This window comes from Aulonocara stuartgranti (assembly GCF_965226115.1).
Source record: "Aulonocara stuartgranti genome assembly, chromosome: 6".
NCBI lineage: Eukaryota > Metazoa > Chordata > Actinopteri > Cichliformes > Cichlidae > Aulonocara > Aulonocara stuartgranti.
The window spans coordinates 23645658-23656082 of NC_138944.1; the positions used below are offsets into that span (position 1 = coordinate 23645658).

Consider the following 10425-nt stretch of genomic DNA (forward strand, 5'->3'; position numbering starts at 1 on the left):
CTTTAACTGCCAACTGAAAGGCTGTGTGGCCAAACACAGATCAGCTTTACAAGCTGTCCTTTAAAAGTAGAAGCACTAGAAATGTTAGGGAACGCTTTATGATAGCTTACGTTCTCGTAACTGCACTGATCACATCTGCAAAAACCTCAAAGCTACAATTGTATTTCAGTACTATTTTGGGATTCGAGCATATTCAGAATGGCTCCATAATAATGATCCCACAGAGAAGCCACGCAGAGAGTGCATTACTCAGCATCAAGCAGCACAGTAAGCTTGTGTACGGTATTTACAACAATCATATTTACAGTCATACTTTCACAAAATCTTTGGTTTTACCCTCACAAAGGGTAGAGAGACACAGACAGATCACACATCCTAAACAGCAATTAATTCCTAATAAAAGTTAATAATGTAGAATTTTTTTTTTAAATACCTGCCGATATGTAAATGTGGTTAAATTCATCTTATTATTGTGCATTTAGACAGTTCATTAAACAGTTGAGTTAAAAGCAAAGGCTCCAAGCCTAAATGTACTTCCAGAAGGGTTAGTTTTCACAACTATATTACCGGCCGCTTCATTAGTTATTGATAGTTATGGTCACTGATAGCTCAGGCACAGTGCGGTGGCCTGCTGCTGTGTCCCATCTGCTTCAAGGTTTGACAGATTGTGCATTCAGAAATGCTACATACCTTGAGTAGAATGGCACTATACCAAGTCCAGTCCATTTACCATTTATATTATAAATATATATTTCGATTCAACAGTCACTTCAAGGCACTTTATACTGTAAGGCCTTGAGACTACAATAAACAGAGAGAAAACCCCAAAAGTCAGACAATGATCAATCACTTGGTGACAGTGGGAAGGAAAAACTCCTTTTTTTTTTTTTACAGGAGAAACCTCTGGCAGAACTAAGCCAATTTTAATTTAGCGAGGCATCATTTCCACAAGCTTATGCAGCGTCACAACATTTGAGAGAGTCGCTCAATTTTTATAAATTAAATTCTTTGAGTTGGTGACTTTTCTTTTGGCCAGGCATTGTATTTACAGTTTACTTAGTCAAATATAATAAGTTCTAATTAGAACTCACAGTTATTCCATATTTACAGTACATAATAATGTACAAATATCAGTAAAAAAATCAATTCAAGTTACAACCAACACTGGTGCGATGGGACCACAAATATACCCTTTACTGGCAGTTTTGCATTTCTTTATTGAGTAATTCAAATGAAGAGATTTAATGAAAAGCTACTTTTTAAAGGGCTTTTTGCTGGGAAACAGTAACAATCTCATTGTTAAACCCACAGAAGCTTTCAGACAGTCAAACAAGACGCAAAATAAGTCCAGTCAACAATCTATAAACCTATGACCTATTTGAGTGTAAGAGGGAGGACTTCATTTTGTGGTCCTGTACAACAAGGTCAAAGACTGAAAGTTATGGTATTAGGCATAAATAACTCTTTATTCATTGCTGTTTGCATTGGGGTGGTAATCTGAAGTCAGGGTTTGTTTAAAAGTGAAACGTGGTCTACCCTCCCACGGGGATTCTGCACATCAAGCAAGATGTCAAAGGTGAAAAGAGTCCAATTCAAAGAGAAGATAGAGATAGATATAAAGATATAGAAAAGTAATAATAAAGAATAAGAAATCTATCAGGACACACAGAGGTGTGAGGGTGAGTGACAACAGGGCAGATAGAGGGAGTGAAAGTGTTTCTCAGCAGAAGAGGCGATAACAGGTTTTAATACTGAACTAATCTGCAGACTAGAGAGAAAAGCAACCGGGAGGTGTCAGTTTTGAGCTTTGTCAATCATTTCTTATGTTCCTGTAATGCTTAACCAGCCGGTATATTCAAGTTCTTTGATCAAAACGGGATATTTTGAATATTATTTTGTTATCCATGAATTTTCAAATTCATATTTTACACGAAAAGAAAAAAATATTAAAGCAGAACATCATTTTTTTGATAAAAATGTCAAATTAAATTTATTTAATTAAATTCCTGAATACAAAATAAAATGCATTAGTGGCTGAATGTTATCCTTGATTCATTTCTGACCACTGTGCTCAAATTTGGATATAAAACCATGAATTCAACTGTTATTTTCCTAATAAATAAAACAATTATTTTTAGTTTTAAACACATTTTCAGTATAAATTTTTACGTGACATAAAAATGTCATATCGTGATATTATTGCTATAGCAACACCAGGTGTTTACATCCTATAGTGCACACAAGCTCGGGCATGTCTGAGAGAGCTGCAAGAGCCACGTGTCAGCCTTGTGTGACAATTTAGTATCTAAGAATAGAGCTGCTTTAACAACCTCCAACAAGACAAAGTACTTATATATGCAAGAAAACTTGTTGTTAAAGGTGGAAACAACAAACCTGTTTCACCACTTGAGGCAAAGAATACATCATCAAGTATAACCAGGCTAAAAAGGAGAAGATAACATCTCAGGTATCATTATTGCAGGTTTTCTTGAAATATCGAGATATAATTTTGAGGCTATGTTGTCCATACTTATTCCAATGTGTTTTCATATTATCCTTTACTTGAATGATCTTCTTTTAACTATCTATCATGCTTTAAGTGGGTTCCATGTGGCTAATTAACATATCATTACATAAGCAAATTTTTATAATGATGATGATTATGATAAGCGATAATTATTGTAACCACTTATTTTTATGTTTAGGGAAGAGCAACCTGGATTATTTTCTGTAGCTACAATTTCAATGTTCACATCCTTGTAGTTACGCAATTCAGGGCTGTGGTTGGACTGGATGTGATCCCAGTTGTCATGGGACGAGAGGTGGGCATACTCTGGGCCCATCTTTTGAAAGGCTAACACAGAGGGATTTGTTTAAACCAACAGCCAATTGGAACCACTAATTACCCTAACACACTAGTTGCTGGACTGCGTGAGGAAGCCGGAGGGAACCTACGCAGGCTAGCTGATGGATTCAAACCCAGGATTTTCTTGCTGTGAGATGACAGTGGTACCAAATGCACAACCATACAGCCAAACAGTTGCTGTGAGCACTAAGAGACATGTAAGTACTTCTTTGAAATGACAGATCTTTAAGGACACAACAACTTGAAGGATTAGTCTTTGCTAATTAATATAAAACAGATGAAGTGAGCCTGAAAGGTAAAGCTAACAAAAGAAGTTGCTAAATAATGAAATATAAACTAGCAATGAATTAGCCTTCTACAAGATAACCAGGTTGACCTAAGTAGTGTTAGGTGAACTCTAACTTTTTGGAGCTACACCCAAATTTCTCTGCAGCATTTCCCCCTTGCTCAAAATGTATTTTTTGGTGGCGAGTGTAATCACTACAATTTACCAGGGTTCCCTAAATGCCTCACATGCAGGCAATCGGTAGCTGTCGTGTCAAATGTCTAGAACCTCAATGCTGCTGAAAAGATAAAGAGCAGACATGCATGCATTTGTTTAGAGAGATAACAAATGTTAATGCTATTTTTCAAAATCGAACAGTAATTGAACAGGAGGAGATAATTGCTGAAAATAGTCAAGATTGGCTCAACCATCTCTGCCACTGACGAGACCTGAGAAACAAAGAAACTGATTGGCATCAGCTGCTGCATTCAGGCCTCACAATAATTGCCTTATTCACATCAGCAAATCGTTTCTAAGCAGGTGTACACACTTCTCACTCTGCTCTATCCAAAGCCACAACATCCTGTTTATGTGCTATATTTTTGTTATTGTTGATCAAGCTCAGGTTTAAACACCCGTTTATGTGTTTATTACTGAGGATACTATTAATGCTCATTATGGTCCTTGTAAGTGATTTTAAGAGTCTCTGACTGAACTGTGTTTAGCGTAGCTGGAGTTTCAAACTCCTGCTTGAGGACAATGAACACCGCTGCAGCGACTGCAACAGAAAGCTCAATCTCTGCACCGTGTGCATAAATCATGAGCTGGCCCTCAGGCTGCATTAATGATATGCCTATTAAAGGTTCAGCTCTAAAGGATAAACGCCAAATGATGGTCTGAATTCATTTATAAATAATAAAAGCGACCAGTCACAAGCGAAATACCCCCTCAGTCTCGCAGTCTTTGTTTCACAGGCTGTCACTGGGGTTCTATCACGCAGTCACTTCAGATTTATTTCTGCGTGCTCGTGCTCGCCGACAAAGATTTGTTTTGCTCGGAGGTGTGAGGAGGAGAATGACTCAAGGTGTATCACAGCCTTCATGCCAGTCCTCTGCAAAGCATCGCTTGGAGATGCTGTAGCGCTGAGCTCAAACTTGTGCAAGCCTCTCGGAGAGGTGCGACACGATCATCCTCCTCGACCCACGCTTTAACAATGGAGCCGTTATCCCTGCTGGTATTTCTCCTTTGGAAAATGTGCTCCTCCAACTACAGTTAATACCATGATAAAAACGCAGAGCAAAATAAACAAAGTGCGACAAAATGTTTCACATCACCCCGCCCCAGTGCTCTGCGTGGCTTCCAGTTGTATCAAGAATAATTAAAGGGGACACAGATGAGGATCCTTCAGAGTTTTGACACATTACAGTACACTATAGGCTCCTTTATAAACTTAATGAGAGGTTTAGTGAAAGCTCCTAAAGCCTTTTGGGTTACATGACTACATCAAAGTATGTTAGCCCTGAGTAAGCCATGGCACTCCCCTGACAGGACAACCTCATAGCCGTGGGCCTATTACCTGACAACAAAGGACAAGCCTAATCGCTTATGTCGAAAAAGACTTGGTACACTTCAGTTATTACACAATGGGCCACTCGTCTGAAGCATTTCATCTCATGTCACAGTATTACTCAGAATCCCTTTCGGCTATATATACACATACATACATACATACATACATACATACATACATACATACATACATACATATATATATACATATATATACATACATACATATATATATATATACATATATATATACATATATATACATACATACATACATACATACATATATATATATATATACACACATACATATATACACACACATATACACACACTCCTCTAAAGATCTGTGCAAACTTAGAAAACTGATCAGTTTTTAAGCAATAATGCCAAAAAGGCTCTGTCAGCATCTCCTCAAATGTAAATATTCAAAACATTCCTGATTTTCAATTACCAAAAAACTAAAAACAAATAACCACTTAACTATAAAACGCTGTAGTTCACACAAAACCAAATAATTTTTATGTGATTTTGTGAATAAATATTTCTGTATTTCTGATGACTGGTAAAGAAACCACGCATCAGATTGCATTAATAAAGGAAAGTCATTTATAGTAGTACTCCTGTGATGGAATAATACCACTTTGCTTGAAGTTCCTTGTGCGTTTACTACAGTGCACACAAAAAAAGTGGTAAGGAAATGTAATAAAGCTTAACAGATGTGTTCAGTATTAAGATTTTGACACATCAGTCCTTTTTACAACTGAAGGATTGGATGTATTAATCAGAACTTTTCTTCTGGCATTTGGGCAGTTGCCCACTTTACTCTGATGAGCATCGAGCTCGGGACAGGACAAGGCTGCGACAGCCTCTCGCCGATCTGAGCTTATGGACAGACTCATCCTCTGGCTCGCCGCTGTCTGCTATTGATCCAGACAGCTGTTCACTGAAGCAATTACATTCAAGTATACATGTACATACAAGCATGCCAAGAGGATGTTGTTAGGCACCCTAACGCCACAAGTCCATGCTCATTATGTGGGCAAATCTGTGCACTGTACAAATTCAATACTGACAATGTAGGCGCATTTGTATTCTGCTTGTTCGTTTCCCCGGAAAATAGAGGGTTTTTACAATAATGTGGGTATGCTAATGAGGGAATATACAAAAACGAATTTTTTCTGCAAATTTCTTAACAGTTAATAAGATCAATTTATACGTCATACGCTTTTTTTCAGCAATTAGTTCATTTAAACAGCTGCCTATGCAGATAACACATCTGTCACCTCCACTCAGGGATGTTAGATTCCTGCTTTCTCTCCACTGCGCATCTTCTCTAAAGACTACAGCAAGCTTCTTACTGTATGTTTGCACATTAAGCCCCTCCATGCCTGCCTAAACAATAATGGGGATGAAGCTCCTATAGAGGACGTGAGGAGGAAATGATGCAGAAAATGGCCTCTGTGATTTGTGGCTGCATTTTGACTGTCTCTGAAGTCCTCTTATACTCATTAATCCTGGGCTTGTGGTGGCATAACATGCAAGTTGCAGGTGAAGAAGTGAGGGTTAAATATTTAAATAGTGTTCATAACATTTTTAGATATCACTTTTTGATGTTTTAAGTTTAAAAACCTTAAAACAATAAATGAAGATAAGTAAATATGGCACAAGAATCATTTCTACATTAGGGTCAATACAGTCGTTGATAGTCACAAGCCATCAGAAATGCTTAAATGCTCTGGGACAGAGCCATGAGTCTGATATTCGATCTGTACTTGATGGCCAGACAAGTACTTTGTCCAGCAATGCAACTTCAACTCCAGTGTTTACAACACTCTCAGTGCTGTCTGTAGCATGCGTAGCAGGATATATGGTCCTGTGAAAAACTGCTTCAATAGGAATTAATCAAATGCACTTGTATGACCACCTCTATGAAAGTAGATGTTTTGGCAGTTTGCTGGTCTGGAGCATACAGGTGTGTGTGTGTTAACAAAAGGCCAATCTTCCCAGGAATGGAAATCCCAGGAAATTCACCCAAAGGTCAGACCATGAGTGCTCAGAGAAACTGCAAGAAACCCAAGAGCTACATCTTAGACTCTAACAGGAATCAGAATGTCAAATGTTAAAGTTCATGATAGCACAATTAGAGAAAGACTGAACAAATATGGCTTGTTTGGTAGCTTACCAGGGGAAAGCCTATTCTCTCTAAGTGTCTTGCAGCACTGCTTAGGTGGTGCATTTAACAAAAACAGAGCATATCAGCACTGCTGGCACCATGTTGGACGGGTGATGATTTGGTCTTGCTTTGCAACCATAGGACCTGGACACTTTGCAGTCATTGAGTCGACCATGAACTCCTCTGTATACCAAAGTATTCTTGAGTCAAATGTAAGGCTATCTGCCCAACAGCTAAAGTTTGGCCCAATCTGGGTCACGCAACCGGACAATGATCCCAAGCACAGCAGCACATCTACGACAGACTGGCTGAAAAAGAAAAGAATTTAAATGTTGCAATGACCCGGTTAATGTCCAGACCTCAAGACAATTGAAAAGCCCTGGCAAGATCTTAAAAGAGTCGAACTGAAGCAACACTGTAAGGAAGAGCAGGCCAAAAATCCCCCACAATGATGTGAAAGACTGATAATGTCATACAGAAAACAGTTGGCAGGCTGTACATCTGCAGAAATAAATAAAAATAACTAAATAATCTACGTTAAATTCTAGAAATAAAGTACATAACAAAACACAGCCAGGAGAACATAATGAGCTCCAGCACCAAAAAAAAAAGCTGATGGCTGCTACTCCAAAAAACTAGCAGAAATGCCAAAATCTTACTTTGTTTATGTCTTTAGCACCAAAACACCTATTTAACTAAATTTGTTCTTTCTCATTATTAAAACATCTCAGTTTGACTAAAGCAGATGTCACCAAGACAGCCCCAGCAAACACTTGTTTATTTCCCTTACAAGAAGCTACTTCATTCAGCTTTACGTCACATTTTTCAGTTTGTTGCTCATAGTGACTCTGTCCCACCAGTGGGACCCCACCCCTCAGTTTGAGAACTGCATACTGAAAGGATGCAGATTAAAATCTTTGGGAAAACAGCAAAGACGGTGGCAGAAGTGTAACTTCTGTAGTAGTTCGGGGACCTTTTTAAAAACTTTGATGAAACTTGGGGCAAAGTCAATGAACATTTTTAAGCAGGTTTTACCTGGACATGTACACTTTTAATGTCCAAATAATCAATGAGATTTAAGTTAAGATAATTTAAGTTTAGATAATCCTTCAAAAAAATATTTTCCAGAGGAGTGCCTGGAGGTGTCACCATGGCAAGACCTGCATCAAAGGATCCTACCAGATAGATAGCAGTACAGACAGTAAGTATTGTGCATCTGTATAAATACTTGCCTCACATGTGATCAGTCAGGAAACCATCTGTTTGCACTGACATTTGCATGACGAATGGAAACTGATAACCGGCTATGCTATAAACTGACATACTGTCTGCACAAGCATGTTGTATATAACTGCATTGCAGATAAAGGACACAGCTCTTCCTTAAATATAATGAGCACTCACAGGCCCTGACAGCTCTGTTTGCAAAAGAGTTCAATCTACTTCCACCCTGTACAAACTCAGCTCTAATCTTGCAGCCATCCCTCTTTTTTCAGCATGACTGCCCCAACTTTTGTCACATCAGATTTCTACAAACACAGCAGCAACATAAAGGCTAAGGCCCACTGACTCTGAGATTTCTCCAGCTCTGTAGTCATATGACAGTTTCCCAAACTCTAGCAGCATGCTGCCTTAAGAGCTGAGGGTACATCAGGGGAGTTTGAGGAGTCCTTCGGGTATATTATTATTATTAGACCATGCATATAGAGTCATGACTTCCTTTGACACTTTCCTCTTGAATCCAAGTGTGCTCAGAGGAACAGCACAAATCTGTGCAGTGAACACTGTATAGGCTATAAGGGGGGGAAACATGCAGATTTATGCTCAAGCTGTGTGAGCACATTCAATAAGCAAACACATGCAACTTATAACAGACAGCATCCTAATATTTCTACATACAACCTGTCCAGTTCCTACAGGCCAAGGCCGGCCAAAGTCTCAGAGCGATCCCTGAAAAGCTGCATGTAGCTGTCGCCTGACAGCCGCCAGCGACGTGACAGCAACCACTGGATCATCCGGCGCTGACGATCTTTGATCCTCACATTTTGCACCGCACATAGATCAACCACAAGCAGCCGATCAAGTGGGTGTGGACGAGCGGCACCACCAAATGTTATCTCACAGCCACGAACGCCTCTGCAAGCGCGCACACATATACACACAAGCCTAGGCCCGGAGTCCAGCTTAATTCACACCGATGCTCGTGACAGCAGCCGTGCACAACGGGGAGGGGACAACCTGGCGTGTACCCGATTTTCTCCTGTGTTTTCACGGCAGCACTGGCTCCTTGCTGGACCCGGACTCCCGACGTTGCATAAAATTCGTTGCACGGGAAGAGCGGAGCGGCAGCAGTGAAGCGACAAAGCATGCACACACACACACGCTGACACAAACGTGATCGGAAGACAGAGGGATGTTGGAAAAAGCAAAAGAAACGTGCGGTCTCACTCACCTCCTAATCTTCTCCCCATTTTTCTCCCCCTCCTGCTCCAATCAAGGGACCGCTCCAGCCTTCAGTGACGTCACGCAGCCCGTCTCTGCAGCAGAGAGCAGCAGCAGGCCTGCAGAGGACGAGCAGGGAGGAGAGGAAGAGGGAGGAGAGAAGGAGAAAGAGAGAGGGGGGAGAGGAGCAGATGCAAAAATGTGAATCATTAAGAAAAAAAAAGCCCTTCTGTCCTCAGGATAGAGAGAAGATATTGTACCAACTCAGGCTGTGGAGGTGGAAATTGATTAGACATCATATTCATCCAGCTCAGCAGCTCACCATCACAAACTGAAAAGACAGTTTTGTCCTACCAGCTGCCTGTTTGCCTATTAATTAACATCAAGTAAACATGGGTGAGGTAACATCTCTGTCATCCAGGCAGCATGTTCACGTGTCTTTGGTCAGAAGAAGACGGAAAGGGTCTTTTAATTCAACATATGCTGAGATATATTTCTCCCATACTGGTTTCTCTTCATTGGCTTCCTGTGAAATCCAGAATCAGATTTAAAATTATTCTCCTCACATACGAGGTCTTGAATAATCAGGCTCCCTCTTATGTTAAAGACCTCATAGTACCGCATCACCCCAGTGGAGCACTTCGCTTACTTGTAGTTCCTAGGATACTTAAAAGTAAAATGGGAGACATTTTACAGGTTTTCAGAAACCAGCTCCTAGTTTGGATTCAGATGATAGACACCCTCTCTACTTTTAAGACTAGGCTTAAAACATTTATTTCTGATCAAGCATACTGGTAGGGCTGGATCAGGTGACCCTAAATCCTCCTTAATCAGGCTGGAATAGGTCTAGTCTGCTAGAGGCTTCCCATGATGCATTGAGGTTCTTCACTCACCTTTTTCACTCTGTGTGTTTATACACCACTCAGCATTTAATAATTAGTTATTATCCATCTTTGGCTCTTTTCTACAGCACGTCTGCCTCTCTCCCTTCAACCCCAACTGTACTTGGCAGATCACCGCTCCTCTCTGAGTCTGGTTCTATAAGAAGTTTGAAGGTAGTTTTTCCTTCCCACTGTCGCCAAGTCCTTTCTGATAGGGTTGACTAATG

General features: G+C 40.0%; 1 protein-coding gene across 1 annotated transcript in view; it reads right to left on the reverse strand.

Moving 5' to 3' along the window:
• The window catches only part of fbxo41 (F-box protein 41), a 77392-nt gene extending 67972 nt beyond the window's left edge, over positions 1–9420 (reverse strand). Inside the window, exon 1 of the mRNA XM_082537741.1 lies at positions 9328–9420. The gene's annotated coding sequence lies outside the window, so the exon portion shown is untranslated. The remainder of the gene's footprint in view (positions 1–9327) is intronic.
• Positions 9421–10425: the final 1005 nt, after the last annotated feature.